Consider the following 18,141-nt stretch of genomic DNA (forward strand, 5'->3'; position numbering starts at 1 on the left):
GATATCGTTTTAGTCCAGCAAGACTTGATGAAATCTGACCTCGAGCAGAGGTCATGGGCATGAAGAAGAGGAGTAGAACTGCCCAGAGGGAGTTGTTAAAGGTGGCTCTTGTGTTTCCCACCTTTGTGACTGGGAGGACAGTTCAGAAACAGAAAGCTTAGGTGGGAAAGTGGGTTTGGGAGGGCCTATGATTTAGTGTGGGATCTAGGTGTTTCAGATGCTGGCAAGCTCTCAAGGTAGGAAGAGTCAACAGCCATTTGGGTTTAGCATCCTGCCTATGATCAATATTTTGGTATACTTTTTGGAGTATTGGTCTCTACTCCAAAAGGATATCCTTCTGATATTTTTTTTTAGTTAATAGGAATATAAGATTCACCAACAAAAACGTCCCCTGTAGCAAACCTGGCAAGAGTGTATCTCTTCTATAAGCGACTGTAGGAATTCCCAGCCCACTGCCACCCAAGTTAATCATATTTGTTTTCTGCTAGAAAGATGCTTGAATCAAGGCAAGATCCCATGCAGACTTCTATTACTTCTTCCTAGAGCATCGGTGTTCTACTCACTATCCAAACTGGCTGAAAACATGAGCAAATCTGATCCTAGTACGACCGTGTTGAAAGGTCTGTTCCTTCATTCTCCTTATCAAAGAACTCTCCCTGGCTGCAGAGGCTCAGGCTCCCCAGGGAAAGCCATGCTGAGACCTAGTGTCACATCCACCTTATCTGTGTTGTACTAGCCTGTCCTTCTTCAAATCTCAATCTGTTGTCCTGATACCGAGGTGAGGCTTAATGGTGTGTAATTCCCAAGTTCCCAGTGGTGCCTCTGAGAAAGACTGGGCTCACATTAGCAACTTTCCAATTTCTGACAACTGTGCCTTTTGTAACCCCACTTCTCTGTGGAGCATTTTACATTTGCCCAAACCCCAGACAAAGGAGCAAGGGTCCCACTGTGCTTACTGGTCATATCCAGCTCCCAAGGATAATTTTTTTTTTTAAGAGAGAGAGGCTTTAGAGTAGGGGTGTCGAACTCAATCAGAGAAGGGGCCAAAATCTAAAATCCAGCCTAAATTGCGGGCTGAATGGTTTACTGAACAGTCATAAACTGACAATGTCATAAACTGACAGCGGAGTGCAGTGATGACAGTGCGGTGCGGGACACATTGCAAGGCCTGGCGGGCTGGATTTGGCCCGCGGGCCTTGTGTTTGACACATGTGCTTTAGAGTATTGATCAATTTATTTTCAAATGTGTATTTGGATGTATTGTGTGCTTATTAAATGTAGAGTGTCCTATGCTCTCATCCTATTCCCCCCTCCAATGTCTTGTGTCCATTGGATGTGCTTATAAGCATGCATACAAGTCCTTCAGTTTATCTCTTTTCCCCTCTCCCCAACACTTTCCAGCCTTCCTGCATGTGACAGGGGTTAGGGGAGACTGTGGGGGGGAGGGGGGGAGAAGATATATGTACTACTATATGTAATACTTTAAACAATAAAATAAAATTTTTTTAAAAGTCCTTTTTGGCTAGAGGAGTGGCCCAGATGTCTGGTTGAAGGGGCCATTTTGTTAAGTGAAAACAATAAACACTTTAAAACAGTAGCTGAAATACCATTTTTAATGAAATAAAAAGGAGATCAAGACAGCGTACTGCTTAAGTCATTATATTTTGGGTTTCAATCTAGAATTCAAGTAAGGTTCCTGCTAATTAGTTAATTTGCAGGACTTTATTGTTTTCAGAATGAAGATCTCAGTAATATAGAAAACACATTTTATGTGACATTCCTCATGTGCAGAGTGTATGTGAAGTCATTACACATGTCAGCAGAGCAGGTCTTAGCTCAAAAAAGTATGGGACTTGCTCTAGTTTCTAGGGTAGTTTTCTGGAAGGCAAGGACCATTTTGTGTCTCCATAGGCCAGTAAAGAACCGAACTGAACAGCCTGAGACGGAGCTGCAGCAAAACCTCAAAAGCCGTCCTCAGCTCTGTGCTCTTATTAAAGAACAGAATAAGTGATCAATGGCTGGGACATCCAAAGGAACTGTAGACATCACTAGAATCCTATGGTGCTGAGGGGAGGTTTCAGCAACTGCTGGGTTCATACAGAAGAATAAAGATTCAAGTCCATAGGCCCAGTGCTAGGAAAGGGACGAAGTAAGAGGTAGGGTCAGTGGATTCACAGCTCTAAAACCACGGATGTGTGCTCTTTCTGAAAAAGGATATATTCGGGCTCAGCTGCTTTTATCCTCAGGTTTCTATGGTCCATCTCATTGTCCTAAGCCTCAAGGGAACTTACACCAGTTTCACGCAGTTAAAACATCTGTGGGCCCTCTAAGTGGAGATGCATTTTTATCAATGTCCGTATCCTTAGTTAAGTCAGAGTTGGGTTCTTTAGTGGGACTTTCATTTCAGTAACGGGGACAATAGCCACAGCAAGCTGGGAAACTATTATTTAAAGGTGGCGGTGTGGATTACGGTAGAAACATCCTCTTGGGAAGAGTTTGCCTTCTCCAGGATAGGGTCAGGAAATGTGGCCTCTAATTAATTCCATTTATAGATTCTAATTTAACAAGCAGGGGACGCTTGTTCTTAAACCATGGAATGAGACAAAACGTGACAATAGTGCTTAAAGCCTGTGCTAGTCATAGAGCATTGACCGTGTTAGATAGTATTTTGGCGTAGGTCTCAGGAAAGCATAAATCTGTCTTGGCTCAGCCTCTTCTTTTCTTGTGTATTTACAAAAATGTACATTTACAGAGAACAAGGGCAATTTCACATTTCATTGTTAGCTGGGATTGAGGCTAATGCAGAGAACTTTGACAGGCTGGGCTGGAGCACTCTCCCTCAAGCTTCAGCCAAGGTTCAGTTCAACACGCTTGTGAACATAAGGGCAAAACTAAGTAGAGAGACATCTGGGTGCCAAGGCGGCCTAAACGGTCTGGGCAGTGGCCTCAGGACGATTGCTGTCAAATTCATTTGTTTTCTATTTGGTGTCTCAGGCCTTCTGTGTCCTGAGTAAAAAAATAAATGTTTGCCTGTTTCCAGGTCTCAACAATTTTCTCTTATGTTTTCCTCTATCAGTTTTATGGTTGTAGCTTTATGTTTTGTTCTGTGATCTGTTTCAAGTTGGTTTGTGGGTTTTATTTTGTTTGTTTGTCCTGCAAAAAGCTTTATTGTTTCCATTTGGTCCAATGCATTGGAGAGGGCTGCAGGATAGTTAAAAAGATGAGTAGTGGTTTCAGGGAGAGGCTCTGGCAAAAGCCAGACACTAGGGGTATGCATAAGAGCCCTATCAGGTAACCAGATGTCCCGCTTTTGGCGGGACAGTCCCGATTTTTAACAATTTGTCCCGCATCCCGTGGTGTTTTATAAAACACCAGGGACAAATTGTTAAAAGTCGGGACGTCTGATCACCTTACCCTAAAGGCCACTGGGCTCCAAAGGCTCCTAGTGGTGCTTGAGGGTGAGCCTTTTGAAGAGATACTCATCCAGCCCAGCCCGGGGACCCATTAGCCTGAGGAGGTTAGTCAGTCATCACCCAGCTTCCTGGTAAGTTTCACCTCCTCATTCAGGAAGTCACAGAGGTCTAGGCAGGTAGAACCCAGAGCATGCAGATCTAAAAGGGCCTGGTTCAGGTTCTTCTCCAAGGCCATGGCAACCTGCATAGTGTCCTGAGTTTCACCCCACTCATCTTGGGAAGGCTTCCACAGTCCTGGAAATTAACAAGGCCACTACACTGGTTTTGCATGTTTTAAGAGATGTTTGGTGTCCTCATGCTTCTCCTTGGCCAACTTTCGGAAGATGTGGCCCACACCCTCCAGAGCCACTTCATTGAGGTCAAAATAGAAGCCCAGAGCGAGTTAGGTGTAGGAGGCTCGCAGATGCAGATTGAGCAGGTTGACAGCAGCCTCCACCTTGGTGAAATAATTCCGATGAATTTGGGAGCTCATAGTTGTTCCACAATAAGGAGTTAAAGTAAACACACACACACACACACACACACACACACACACACACATACAAACAGTGCTAGCTGGTCTTGGAGGCTGAGGATGGCTGAGATGGTTCTGAAGGTGTTGACCAGAAAAGAGGCTACGAGGCAGTCAGAGGCTGAAAGAAGGGGCATCCATGGAAGAAGAGGCATCCCTGGGGCTATTCCATTCAAGCACTGTAGAAGCAAGAGACAGAGCCTGGGAATTGCTCAGGGCACTGCCTATTCCAGGTTGCTATTGTGCGTGATGTGAGGTAAGGGTTGAGGCTCATCTTTCCTCATTCCAGTCATTACTGCAACATTGGTTGAAGACTGCCCTTTCCTCATTGAATTATCTTGGCAGCTGTGTTGAAAACATGTATGCATGGACTCTCTAATCTGTTTCATTGATCCATTTGTCTGTCATCACACCATTTTGGTTACTGCAGTTTTATAGTAAGTCTTGAAGTCAGGTAGGCAAGTCCTCCAACTTTGATGCTTTTATTTCAAAATGATTTTGGATATTCCATATACAGTTTAGAATCAATGTGTCAATTTCTACCAAAAAAGACTGCTCAGATTTTGGTAGGGAGGGTATTGAATCTGTAAATCAATTAAGAGAGAATTGATATTTTAATAATATTGAGACTTGCAATTCATAAACATGTACACCTTTTAATTTATTTAGATATTTTTAATTTTATAGTTTTCAGTGTACAGGTCTTGCATATATATGTGTTAAATTTATTTCATTTTCTATTATTATAATTGGTATTGTTCCTTTGATTTTGTTTTCACATTTTCATTGATAGACCATAAGAAATAAAATTGCTTTTATATATTTACCTTGTAACTTGTGACCTTGCTAAGTTCATTTATTAGTTATAGCAGGTTTTTTGTTTGTTTGTTTGTTTGGTTTTTATAGATTTTGGAATTTTCTCCCTATGTAATTGTGTTTTATTTCACACAAATTTTAAAAGTAATGATACTGCTCAATTCTTGACTTGGAAACTGACCAATACAGTTACAATTTCCCCATCTTTGGGAAACTCATGGACAATAATCTGCATAGATGAGGGCATGTTGGTTATATAGTGAGTTAGTAACCAGCAGTCATGGGAAGTCTTAACAGATTTCCCTGATTGATGATGATGTGAAAGAGCTTGATGAATGCCTCTTGGTACTCCTCTTTAAGCAAAAGACAGATGAACCCTGGCCAAGTGGTTTGTTGGAGCATCATCCCATACACCAAAAACGTTGCAGGTTCGATTCCCAGTTAGGACTAGGTTGTAGGCTCAATCCCCAGTTGGAGTAAATATGGGAGGCAACAGATCAATGTTCCTCTCCTCCCTCCCTGCCTTTAAAATCAATAAATGTAGCCTCAAGTGAGGATTTAAAAACAAACAAACAAACAAAAAAAAACAAACATGGAAAGAAAGCGATGGATGAGGCAGGAGAATAAAGGCCAAAGAGAAAATCAAGGAGTAAAGGATTTGAAGAAATTGTGGGTTGAGCTAGGCTTTCAATTAGGAGAAAATTCTTCTTGAAGTATGTGTCTGGCCTGTGGCAGAGTCTGCTAAGATATGCCTGTCAATGAATCATTTGTGTGGGCAAACGTTATCATCAGTATCTCCAGGGATTCTTCTGTGCTGAACAGGAAACTGCAGCACTGATGGGTACTGGTATGACTTTCTTCTCTGCTTCTTCAGGTCATTATTTGGAAGAATAACTCAGAAGAAATAGGATTGTCTGGGATGTATTCACTGCCTAAGATACATATCTGGACATAGAATTTGGATTTGGAGACTAAGATATTAAAATCTGAAATTATAGCCGAAACCAGTTTGGCTCAGTGGATAGAACGTCGGTCTGTGGACTGAAAGGTCCAGGGTTTGATTCTGGTCATTGGTTGCAGGCACATCCCCAATGGGGGTTGTGCAGGAGGCAGCTGGTTGACGTTTCTCTCATCATCGATGTTTCTAGCTCTCTATCTCTCTCCGTTTCTCTCTGTAAAATATTAACAATATATATATTTTAAAAACCTGAAATTATAAGCTCTTAGTTTGAGATAAAGGTGTCATGGCATTTTGAAAAGAGAGTTGGAGTTAGGCAAAGCAGGGTTCAAATCTCAGCGCTCTGGGATGTTCTCCATTTTCCTCCAGACGCACATTGCACCCTTCTCTATCTTACTCTGTATGCTGGGAGGTTGACCCAAGATTTCCTCTCTTGCTTCTTGTTGGGTTTAGTCAAGGGGAGGTACTGCTGGTATTCAGATGGAGGGGAAGTGACGTAAGGATATTTATTTTCCCAGATCTCTCTCTCTCTCTCTCTGCTGAGCTACAGTTTGGCCATGGATGCTTCTAACACTTGTCCTTCTCCTACAGCTTTCTCTCTAGGCCCTAGGGACCACTGGCCTTTCTTGTCCCTTCTTGTCCAACGATAGTAAAAGCTTTCTGCTATTTCTATTCATTGGTTGTTTTATGCCTCCTTGCAGGTTTTCTATAACTCTGCTCATACCCTAAAATGGTCTATTCACTAAACTCTTCAATCATTTCTCATCTGGACCCTGTTAGACCAGCCTGCCCACTTAATAACTTTGGATCTTTCAGGAAGTTATTCAGGTTCCTGAATCTCAGTATTTCATCTGTTAAGTGAGTATGAAAATATCACATGCAAAGATAAGAGAGAATACCATATATGTAAGCATCACGTGGTAGATCCAGTAAGCAGTACCTATCATTATCATTATTAGTAGCTATTATGACATGAGAACTGGCAAACTCAGGGCATTTTCTAGTGATTTTTTAAATATAACTGTAGAGCTGGTTACTACTCATCCAGAAGCATAAGACTGAGTTAGATAAGCTCAGGAATGAAAGACTGAAACTAAGAAAGGAGTTAGAAAGACTTATTAGTATTGTAAAATAGAGCAATTTTGATATTTTAATACAAGAAGGAGTATATGGTTTTAGGGGGTCTCAGAGACTTGATGGGTGAATCCTCACACTTAAATATTGCAGTAGAGATGTTCACCTTGTTATAAAGGAACAGATTTTTCAGAAAACAAGGTGTGGAAGTACTACATATCATAAGACAAATACTTGAATAGAGATGCATTGGCCTGTGAATCAAATATTGAAAAAGGCAAAAGTATAAAAGAAAATAAGCTATTATTAACATGAAGACCTCCTGAAGATTACCCAGCCAGATGGAAGAAATCTACTCCTGACCCATAGCTTGTACTAGTCATGTGGGAAAAGAGAACCAGAGAAGAGACTCAGTTGTCTTGCAATTCTGAAGTGGTAGAGGTCTTCAGAAGACACGACCAGATTGTTGGTCTGGTAAGGAAGCGAGGTGTGCAGGTGTGGTATCTTGATTGTCCCCAGTTTGCTTTTATACCATCACTTGATGCTCACTGCTACTCTGGCTGGCTGTTCCTTTTCTTCCTCCACATTGCAGTGTCTTAGAGGAGCCCACAACCAATTTTGATGGAAAACTTTCAGTTGACTCACTGCTCCCATCTTTCTAGGGCATACATATCTTTCTGGATTGAGGCATCAGAGTGGGTTTAAATAAATCTCCCCATCTTGATACTTGGAACCTCTCTTCCCACAGACCCACAGTCTTCATCACTGAGTTGAACTAGTCATGCAGGCTTCTCTTGTTTTGAAGAAATTATCTCTAAGAGGTCCTGCAAGTCCTTTGCAGTTTACTTTCTCTTAAGTTCCCCTATCTCACTTACTCTGATGATCCATGAATATCCGAGTTCTTCCCCCACTGGGAGGCTCTTCAACTCCCATATAATTCAAAGGACAAAGATAGAAACCAGAGGGTGTCAGACCTAAGCAAATCTCAGATTTCACCCACCTCCTAATAACTCCTTTGCCCCATAATGTTTTTCCTCCCAGCAGGTAGATGAAGTGATGAGACCCTTTCTGTACTTAATTTTGAGTTTTTTAAAAAGAGAGAAATTGGAAATAGCTTCTACTGGCCACGGGGGAAAAAGAAATCCAGAGAAGAGCTTCACTTGTCTTGCAATTCTGAAGTGGTAGATGTCTCACAAGGGTTGGGGAGGTCCATGTGTGGATAATTTGTCTCTGAAACTGTAAGCAATCCTGATGAAGAAGAAACAGAGTGGTCTCTAAATAGAAAGAATCCTCCACTCTATTCAAGCTGAGATCTTCAAAAGACATGACCAGAACAAAAGAATGAATATAAAGGATGATGATGATTTGTACAAATGACATCAGAAAAGCAAAAGCTCAGGATAAATTGTGACTTGTGGACAATGCTCAGGACATCATAAAAGACACAAAATTCTGTTTGGAGCAAGCTGAAGAGTAAGAAATGCAACAGAAAATGTCCAGAAATGCTTTCAAAGCTGTTCAAAAACTCTTGGCCTTTGTTTGCTCTGCCAAGGAGAATGACCTTATGAATGGAAAGGGTAGAACAAATGGGAGCATAAAAAGATCATTGAAGGCTAAATTGGTGGAGAGACTGTGAGCTTCAAGTCTCTTGCCCAGGAAGTTGTATTCTAGAGAACTGTGAGACCTTGCAAATGAGATTACTGAGACACTTTTGGTTATCTCAGGGGGAGTTGTGAAAAATGGGGGGTGTCCGAAGACTGTAATCAGCTAAGCATAGTCATGATTTTCTAAGAGAGGAAAAAGTGGGTTATGTAGAGGGATGGTAAACTGGAATGTTTATCAGACCAGAGTACAACTAAAAAGAATCACATAGTGTGGATTGAGACCTCAGTGAGCTGGAAAGGGCAGGCTCTCTCTTGAAGGGACAGCTGTTATTTAGCTCCACTTGGCTGCAGCCATGTCCCAAATTGCTAGAACTTCAACATTTTTATGTTAAATTTTATTATTTTCAAATGGGGATAAGTGTTTAAAATTTAAAAACATTTTTCAGAGTGTATTAAACAAGTGTAGGGACAGATAGGGTCAAGAGGCCACCATTTGGTGACTTCTGCCCATAAATCTGTCTCTTTATAGCTAAGAAACTAGTACAATCTATTACAAGATCACCTGGCAAGCACTTTAAAGGGATTGATGGTTCTTAGGATCTACATGGTTCACTAAGGACCAACATGCCACATGCTAACATCTCTCCCCTCTTTGATTGGCAGTGCTGTGGTAGACTTGGGTGGTCTGATTCCAGCAAGACTTTGATAAGGATGGTAATTTCCCCTTGGGGACCAGATGGAAACGTTCAAATGGAAGGTCAGTACTTCTAGGTAGATTCTTAGCAAACGGAAAAACTGTGCTCAAAGTTGTTGAATTAATAAACCAATAATGACCAATGGGGAGCTTGCTCTCTCTCTCTCTCTCTCTCTCTCTCTCTCTCTCTCTCTCTCTCTCCCTCTCTCTCTCTCTCTCTCTCGTTTTTGAGCAATTAAACTTTTAGAGCCCAAAAATGAACTCAAGAATTGCCTTATGGCTTGATGCCTGCAGGATGCAGTGAAAATATCAACTCTGTGATCTTGGCTTTATATTTTATAGCCCAGGGACCAGCAAAGTTTTGTTGGAACATAGCCACACCAAAGTTTTTACAGTGCCACTGGCTGCTTTTCATGACAGAATTGAATAATTATGACAGACTGTGTGGCCTGCAAAGTCTAAAATATTTATATATATCCCTTCACAAAAAAAATGTTTGCCAACTTTCTAATGTAACCAAACATAGTCATCTTAGTGACCTTATCATACTGTTGATTAATGTTGGATTTGCCAGTATTGGTCAATAAATACCCTAAATCTATATTATATGAATTACTATCAAACCACATCTGGAATCCTAGATTGAAACAATTGACTTGAAGAGCAGAGTGTTAAATTTATTGTTGTTAAATTTTAGCTTATTCTTTTATAATATTTTTTGTCCAGTGAGTTGATAATACCTTTGGTTTTATATCTAACACATCCAACTTTGGAGGTGGGCCAGGTTGGGCCCTTATGGTGGACTAAGATTCAGAGACCTGGGCCCAGATGGCAGCTCAGAATGAGACATAAATAGATCAATCCTGAGGGCAAGTTCAACATGAGGACTCAAGAGAACAATTAAGGGTCAAGGTAAAAGGAGTCACGTCCATCATAATTTCCAGGAGCAAGGGCAGAGTAAGAGATCAGGGGGTGAGTGAATGCAGACTTAGGACTGGAAGTGAAGTCAACATGAGAGCAAAGCAAGAGAGCTCTCAATTTTGTCTGTTCAGTGCCCAGGGCCCTCTCTTTCTGAATTCATCTAGATTAAGATGAATTCCTGAAGGTGGGGCCCGCATGATGGAATTAATATCTTTTAAGGAAGAGGAAGAGACCAGTATACTCTCTGTACCTCCTGAAGACACAGCAAGAAGGTGACCATTCTGAAAGCTAGAAAAAGGGACCTTATAAGAAACAGAACCTGCCAGGACCTTGATCTTGGATTCACCAGCCTCCAGAACTGTGAGAAATAAATGTCTCTCGCATAACCCACCCAACCTATATTATTTTGTAATAGTAGCCTGAGCTAACAAAGATAGATGTCATCAATTTTACCTTTAAAAAAATTGTGGTATAAAACACATAACAAAATTGGCTATCTTAATCATTTTTAAGGTACGGTTCAGTAGTGTCAAGTTCATTCACACTGTTGTGTATCACATCTCCACGTCTTTATCATCTTTCAAAACTGAGACTCTATACCCATTAAACAAAAAATCCCCATCTCCTTTCAATTGTACTTTCTAAAACAAATAATTATTAAAGCAGCTAAAGAGAAACATTGCCAGATATTTAAGAAACTGTATTTAAAAAACAAAATAAAAAAAGAGTAGATGCAATTTTGGTATATTTTTGTGGCTTGCTAATTAGTATCCTCTTTTCCACTTAAGTATTTGAAGAGAAAAAAGTAATTTCTTCTTCCATTTACCTACTGAGGGTTGAAAGCTTCAGGGGCTGTGACCCAGATTTTTGGCCCTCAGTAGTAGGATCCTACTTAGTGTCCTCACTGCAATGACAGGCATGCAGAAGAAACCTTGAAGGGGTACGTACCTGTCTTCTCTGGTGGCATGCCCCAAAGGCTCATTTTTAAAAATATATTTTTTAAATTGATTTCAGAGAGGAACAGAGAGGGAGAGGTGGAAGCATCAATGAGGAGAGAGAATCTTTGATTAGTTTCCTACTGGGGATGGAGCCCACAACCCAGGCATGGGCCCTTGACCAGAATTGAACTCGGGACCCTTCAGTCCAGAGGCTGATGCTCTACCCATTGAGTAAAACTGGCTAGGGCCCATAGGCTTAATTTTAAAGAATCAATTCCTGTTGTTGTCTTCCTTCTTGCTACTGAAGAAATTCCATAGTGTTTTAGAATTCCTTCTCCCTAGAGGTTTTTTTTATTTATTTTTTATTTTTTTTGTATTTCTTCCATATGGCCTGACCAAAGCTCAAAGAGGAGATTACTACCACATGCATTCCACATATTCTAGCATGACACATGATGCTTTTTCTTTGTCCTGATCAGAGGTGGCTTTCCAGTGTGTAAAAGTGCCTGCAATTCTCCAGCTATTTACTAAGCAATTTCTCCACACATGCAACTCTCCTGTACATTTTAGTGCATGGTTTTATTTTTAATACAGATTGCTATTTGGAAGCTCCAGAAGTTATTTTGATACCATGCAACTTTTTAAAAATAGAAATATCTTTGTATTTTCTAAATATACATGATTGTTGTTGAAAAACATTTAAAGGTTAGATTACAAATGAAAGTCCTCCTGCATTGGCATCCTAAGAGATTATTTTTTAGGTCTTAAAGAAGATTTAAACAGAATTCAACAACAGCTCTCTTGCATCCGTTCAACACATTGTGTATCAATGAGCTGCCGTAGAATATGTGACGTTGATGAGGAAGTTGTGAGGTTAAGGGCCAATATTCCATAATCAGAGAGACCTGGGCTTGACTGCTGTCTCCACTTACTAGTGTGTACCCATGGAGCCACTTATTTTTTATAAGCCTCAGTTTCCTCATTTTCAAAGTAGGAATAATAATAATCTTCAGTGTAGAGATAATTATGCACAGACTTGTGGGATTATGGACATAATATCTGAGGCTCCTAGCATTAATGTGTGGGATATAGTCAATGCTCAGTAATGGTAGTATCATAATCACAATGCTTTTATTATTTTTTTATTTTTACTTGTGAAATACACGTAACATAACATTTGTTATCTTAATGTTTAAGTGTCCAGTGCAGTGGCACTGAGAACATTCACACTGTTGCATAATCATCACCACCATCCATCACTATATTCTTTATTAATATGGCTTTAATGCCCTGTCCTAGGGTGAGGGACATGACTCTACCTCTCTTCTATGTGAGGCTTTGTCAGAACAGGCTCCTTCCTAGTGTCTCAAAAATCTTTTGAAATCTGGTCATATCTGTTTGTGGCTAGATTTTTGAAAACCCTTGTGTGAAGTGTTCAAGGCATTGGACTGGTTCTGGCATTATCTAACATTCATAGATGTAGATGTGGGGGCCCGAACAGACCGGCACAGCTACTCTAAGCTAAATTAATTCCCAGACGCCCTTGCTGACACTTTGCAGTGTCTTCCTCGGCAGATGTTTCTGACTGCTGATGGCCTAGGCTCTGCTAATGGAGGTTTATAAAGGCCTTCACAATTCCTATGGTAACCCAGGAGAAAGGCTGTTGCCATGGGGACTAGTCAAACCTATATAAACCTTCCATCTTCATCAGACAGATGAGAACAATGTGAGAATGAATCCTTTACTAGTTCACCTTGTGAAATTGCTAACAATTATCTCTTTTTTTGGAAAAGGACTCATCATTTCTTTCAGGTGGAAACTCATTCACATTTTCAGCTTTAAATAAGTATTATTTAAAAGCTTGCTTGATGAGCTTGGCGTCAACCAAAGTCACCCAAAGAATTAAATGGCTCGTGATGAAACCATTTCCACATTTCTACAGTTTTACCAGCCATTAAATAACATTTTCACAAGCATGTGAACTCATATTGTTTTAAAAGTATATGCTTCTTTAAACTGTATTAATCCTAAGCATTGTCCATGAATATGCGTTGACATTGTTTTACAATTGACTGTGGGAGAATCTGACCTCCTTGAAAGCAGGGTCTGTGTTTTATTTACCTTCATATCCCCAACAGTAGCCCATTATGTTGAAATATTAGGGTTTCAGTACATGAATGAATCAATGAACTCACTGTACACCCTCATGCTGATGATGACAGGGATAAGGGGTATTGGTGTTCAGGAGTGTAATAAACAGAAGCCACCTCTAAAACATGTATTTGTTTATTAAAAGACAATTTGTTAATGCCTACCAGCTTTGTTTATTCAATGATGGCACAATTCCTGCTTTTAATTCTTGGAGCTAGTCTTTAGTTATATAACATTGAACAGGACAATGTCCCCATATTTCTGAAGCCCTGATCTGTAGACTGAGACTAACATATATCCCTGTCAGAGTATAGTATAACCACCAAAACCATACGACTAGGGTGCATGAGGAGAGTTTGAGTTGGGTCTTGATGAATTAGTAGAAGTTCCACAAACAGATGTAGTGGGTGAAAGGCAGTTGTGTGTGAGGAGGGGATGAGGTACCCTGTTTCCCCGAAAATAAGACAGTGTCTTATATTAATTTTTTCTCCCAAAGTTGTGCTAGGTCTTATTTTCACGGGATGTCTTATCTTTCCATGCACTAGGTCTTATTTTTTGGGAAACACGGCATTTAAGGCAGCAGGAAGATCATATGTTAAAGAACACAGTGCATTGAGGGATTGGTAAATATTCTCAGTTTTTTTCAGGGCTGAGACAGGAGGCTGAACTGTGACCAGATTATTATCAGTCTAATATATGATTCTTACCTACATTCTCCTCCTAGGCAAGTGGGTACCCAGAACTTGGGCCTGGTATGGGGTTCTGGCAGTGAGGGCTGGATGAAGGCTCACCCCCAGATGTGGAGTGAAGAGAGAGAGGACCAAAGAGTGATTCCAAGATGTGAGGCAGGCCCAGGCCCAGATTTACAGCCCGAGGAGGCCCACGATTCAAAGGGCCAGGCAGCGAGGCAGGACCAGACCTGCCTTGGGACAGCCAAAGGAAGTGGGGATGGTGGCCAGCAGGTTTGGACTGATCTGTTTTAGAAGGTGCTGGTGCCCCAGCCTGGGGACAGGTGGCTAGAACTTGCACAACACTAAGAAATGTAAAGAATTTTTTCAGCAGAGCTAAGACTTTTTCTCAGAGTTCAGGTCTGTGTTTTACAGACATCCTTCTAATGCAGAGTCATGTGCCACTGTACTTTGGCATCATTCTTTACTCTTACCTTTCATGATATTGAAATTTTAAAGAGTATACTCCCATTACTTTGTAGAATGTCTCCCAGTTTGGATTTGTCTGTTTCCTAATGATTGGATTCAGATTATGTATATTTGTCAGAAAAGCCATAGTCATAATGGCATATTTTTCTCAGCACTGTATGTCAGGTGGCACCTAATGTTGACTTGTCCCATTATTGGTGATGTTAACTTTTGTCACTTGGTTAAGATTGTGTCTGTTGGTTATCCATTCTAAGATTAATGAATGACTACTTTGTATTAAGTAATGAATACATAATTTGTATTTACTAATTAATAAGTATTTTATGGGATAATATTTTGGGAGTATGCAAATATCCTGTTCCCCATCAGACTTTATCCCATTTATTTTTAACATCTATTGATGATTGTTCTTGAATCAGTTATGACTGTGATAGTTACCTAATGACAATTTTCTAATTTTATCATTTATTCTACATTTATGAGTTGGTATTCTGTTTTAAGATACAGCTTACCTTCTCTCCCATTACTTTATTTTTATTCATTTGTGTTGGTATGGATTCATAGATTATAATTTTATTCAGTGGGTTATAAGGTTATGACTGTCATTGCTTATTTTACTGCTCAGATTTTTTCTGATTGGCCAAGTTTGAGTATAGGTGTTTGGGTGAGTAGACACTGGTAGGAGAGAGTCTTTTTAAGCTGGCCTTGTGAACTTTTGACATGTTCCCAAGATTTCTGAGCACTCTTTTACTTTTTAGAACCACAGATGTTCCTGGCTCATCTTCCCTTTTATTGTCCCAGCCCTGGAATCCTCCTTTCCAAAGGGCTCTGATTTCTTTTAGTGAAGTATAAATTTTAGAAACCAAAATATGAGCATGAGTATGATCACAGCTACTCCTGTATCTGTATTCTAGGCCCTCTTGGTGGAAACAGCCAGAAAATATATTTCCTATACCCTTTCACACATCCACATACGCAATATCCACTTACATTAAAAACCATGAATTCACATTGATATGTATAAATCTAATCCACTACCCCTTTCATATTTGAAACTCCCTTTTCAGACAATGAGAATTCTTGGATCTATTATTCTCAATATACTTTCTAATTTAATCCATGCCCCTGAATGTAAGACTACTAATCCATACGGTATCTTTGTATAAAATAGAAAAATATGCCTCTTCTGAGTCAATCCCGCCTGTAAGTGTCTCTTTGAGTGAGAGGCTATATTTCAGGTCCTAACCCCTCAACTGCTTGCCTCTGTTCATAACCCTACAGCAACCCTGCCATTTTCAGAGTCTGTGCTCTTGACGGTCAACCCATAATTCTTCTTTTAGAGTAATTAAAACTCAAGTGTGATACTGATGGGAATGGCACAAATATTGTAAAAAGCAATTCGAGTCACTTCATTTTATTTTTGCCTAACTAAAGTCTTGTGTGTGATTTCTTTTCTTTTTTTAATTTTTATGAACTTATTTGAGCAAAAATCTATTCAAATCAAGTAGCAACAGAAGCAGTTAAGAGTGCTCCCCTTGTGTGTGGTTTCCCTAAAGTTAATCCTATTCTTAGGACTAGAGAGCACAGGGAACGTTTCGATGTGTTACCCTGCTCCGCTAAGGCCTGGTGCTACTGCAGCTGGCACATGGCATTCCTTTGGGCTCAGAAAGTTTAGAACAGATAAAATTAGGGGGAAAGCTCTGACAGCTAAAATGAGTAACAACAAGATTGGAAAGATGTTACAGAGAGAGAGAGAGAGAGAGAGAGAGAGAAAGCACTAAATATGCCAGTCTGAGAATATATACATAGAAGGAAGTTGAGGGGGCCCTAATTGGCCCATAATGAATTGCATAATCTGATTGAAGGTTATTCAATTCTTTAATTTCTTCCTTTCCTAATTTTCTGATAAGTACCCAAATGGGAGGAAGTAATTTTTTTATGGTCCAACTTTAATGTTTATTGCCCTCATGAAATCTTTCATAATGTCTACTACTGCATTCCCTTACCAGCCCCAAATCTTGGCAGAAATTTGCGTGTGAGGTGGCATGAACCCGAGCCAGTGTAGAAGAAGGAAAGAGTCATCTAGAATTAGAGAAGGCATGGTGACAACAATAATAATAGCTAGTATGTATCAGGCACTTACTGTGTGCCAAGCACTTTTCTCCGTGCCATTCATGTGTTTACTCATTTTAGCTCACAGGTGCACTATGAGTAAGATATTATTTTCGTCCCTGCCTTATAGATGAGATTACAGACTCAGGGAAATTGAGATATTGGCCGAAGGTCAGATGGTTATTGGATGGTCACATGATCATTCTAGAGCCAGGAAGCAAAGCCAGGTAGTTTGACTCCAGGTGTACCATGCTGCCTCTGACAGTGGAAAAGGAAACTGAGGTCTCCCCAAGTCACCTTTCCTCCAGGAAGTTCTGATAATCTAGAAGCAAACTGGGCTTTCAGAGACTGTCCAAGCATGAGGCGGGATGTTTGGAGGACCAGAGGCAGTTGTTGGGAAGGTGTTTGTAATGACAGAACCAGGGCTAGACTGAGACGTGTGAGCACCTTTGTGAAGGAGAACCTCTAAATACTTGTTTAATATTCTAGTAAGTTTGGAGAGAAACTGATTTTCTAGTAATAAAAATGGTATACCTGTTTACATTTAAAAAAAAATAATAAAGGTTTTATTGTGTTTACTCCATGTACCATAACACTTTAAATTTATTTTAAATTATTTAGAATTGTCTAGGAATTGTGATTTTTTTAGAATCAGAAAGCTTTTTGGGAGGGTTTGAAATTTGAATAATAAAATAAATCACCCATTCCCAATGAACAACTCTATACTACATGCTACTTGGTTTCAGAATATTAGCTAGCTGATCTCAGAGTTGGTGGTGCATCCGTAGTTGTACTGTACACTTTGCATATGCAAAGAACTAAAGCACTCACCTTGGATTGCCAGCTAAGAATAGTTTTAAACTTTTTATTCCAATGTGCTGTCTATGTTGGTTTCAGCAGGTCCCATTTACATTTTGTCAGTTATTTAAAGGATCTGTGTGGAAACCTGAATTAGCTGGGACCATATTCCTATTTATCCCAACAATGTCTCATCATCCCTTATAGATTGGTATGCTAAACAGTGAGAACTAGAAAAGGTTATATATAGCAGGCTGAAAGGAATTCTCAACAGTAATCTCTTGGAACAGACTTATGAAAGTTTGATCAGTAGGCTGGGCAGGCGACTTTGGTGGCTACGGTGAGCAGTGAGGTTGAACACTGGGTGGAAGTTTGTACTAGTTGATATGTTATGTGTTTCCTAAATGTTAGAGTCTGGGAGTCTATGACTCTGTGTATGGATGCTCCAAGACCAGAAGAAAGTGCCTTAGGAAAATCTCTAAGCCTAGTTCAGTTGATGAAGTTTGATAATCATGCAAAGAACCTACACAGTTGAGATAAAGAGATAAGCTAGGTCACTCCATCTTCATGGAGGTCACAATCTATGGTAAATATATGGGTACCACAGGCAAAAGTTGGGGAAGGAATAACTACCTAAGGAGTTGATAGAGAAAAAATTGCCCTGTAATTGTTCTTGAGGCTTATCTTCACCTAGCCATCATTTTCATCATCATCACAATCCCTATTGCCATCATCATAACCACCATTAAAATAATTGGCAATTTTTGATGCTCCTAATGTCCCAGCTTCTGCTAAAATCTGCCTGTGGTTTCTCTCTTTAACATTTTAGTACCTGGGAATTTATTTTTCTTTTGAGCCCAGATATGTATTTTTAAAATGTTTCTTTTTAAGTATGTGCTGGAAGTGGGGAAAATAATCAGTTAGTTTCAAGTCA

The 18,141-nt window shown here is 40.0% G+C and overlaps 1 protein-coding gene and 1 pseudogene across 8 annotated transcripts in view; one reads left to right on the top strand and one right to left on the bottom strand.

The window, feature by feature from the left end:
* The window catches only part of LOC311630213 (ferritin light chain-like), a 100,229-nt pseudogene extending 96,284 nt beyond the window's left edge, over positions 1 to 3,945 (bottom strand). Inside the window, exon 1 of the transcript in view lies at positions 3,576 to 3,945. The product of the transcript in view is annotated as a ferritin light chain-like (transcript). The remainder of the gene's footprint in view (positions 1 to 3,575) is intronic.
* Positions 1 to 18,141, top strand: part of LOC311630103 (uncharacterized protein) — a 330,231-nt gene that overhangs the window by 191,765 nt on the left and 120,325 nt on the right. For 3 of the 7 annotated variants that reach the window (XR_014796313.1, XR_014796314.1, XR_014796315.1), the window contains exon 3: positions 9,100 to 9,193. The exons of the other annotated variants lie outside the window; for them this stretch is intronic. The gene's annotated coding sequence lies outside the window, so the exon portion shown is untranslated. The remainder of the gene's footprint in view (positions 1 to 9,099; positions 9,194 to 18,141) is intronic. 7 annotated transcript variants of the gene reach the window in all.

Source organism: Pipistrellus hanaki (genome assembly GCF_964339955.1).
Source record: "Pipistrellus hanaki genome assembly, chromosome: 11".
Taxonomy (NCBI): domain Eukaryota; kingdom Metazoa; phylum Chordata; class Mammalia; order Chiroptera; family Vespertilionidae; genus Pipistrellus; species Pipistrellus hanaki.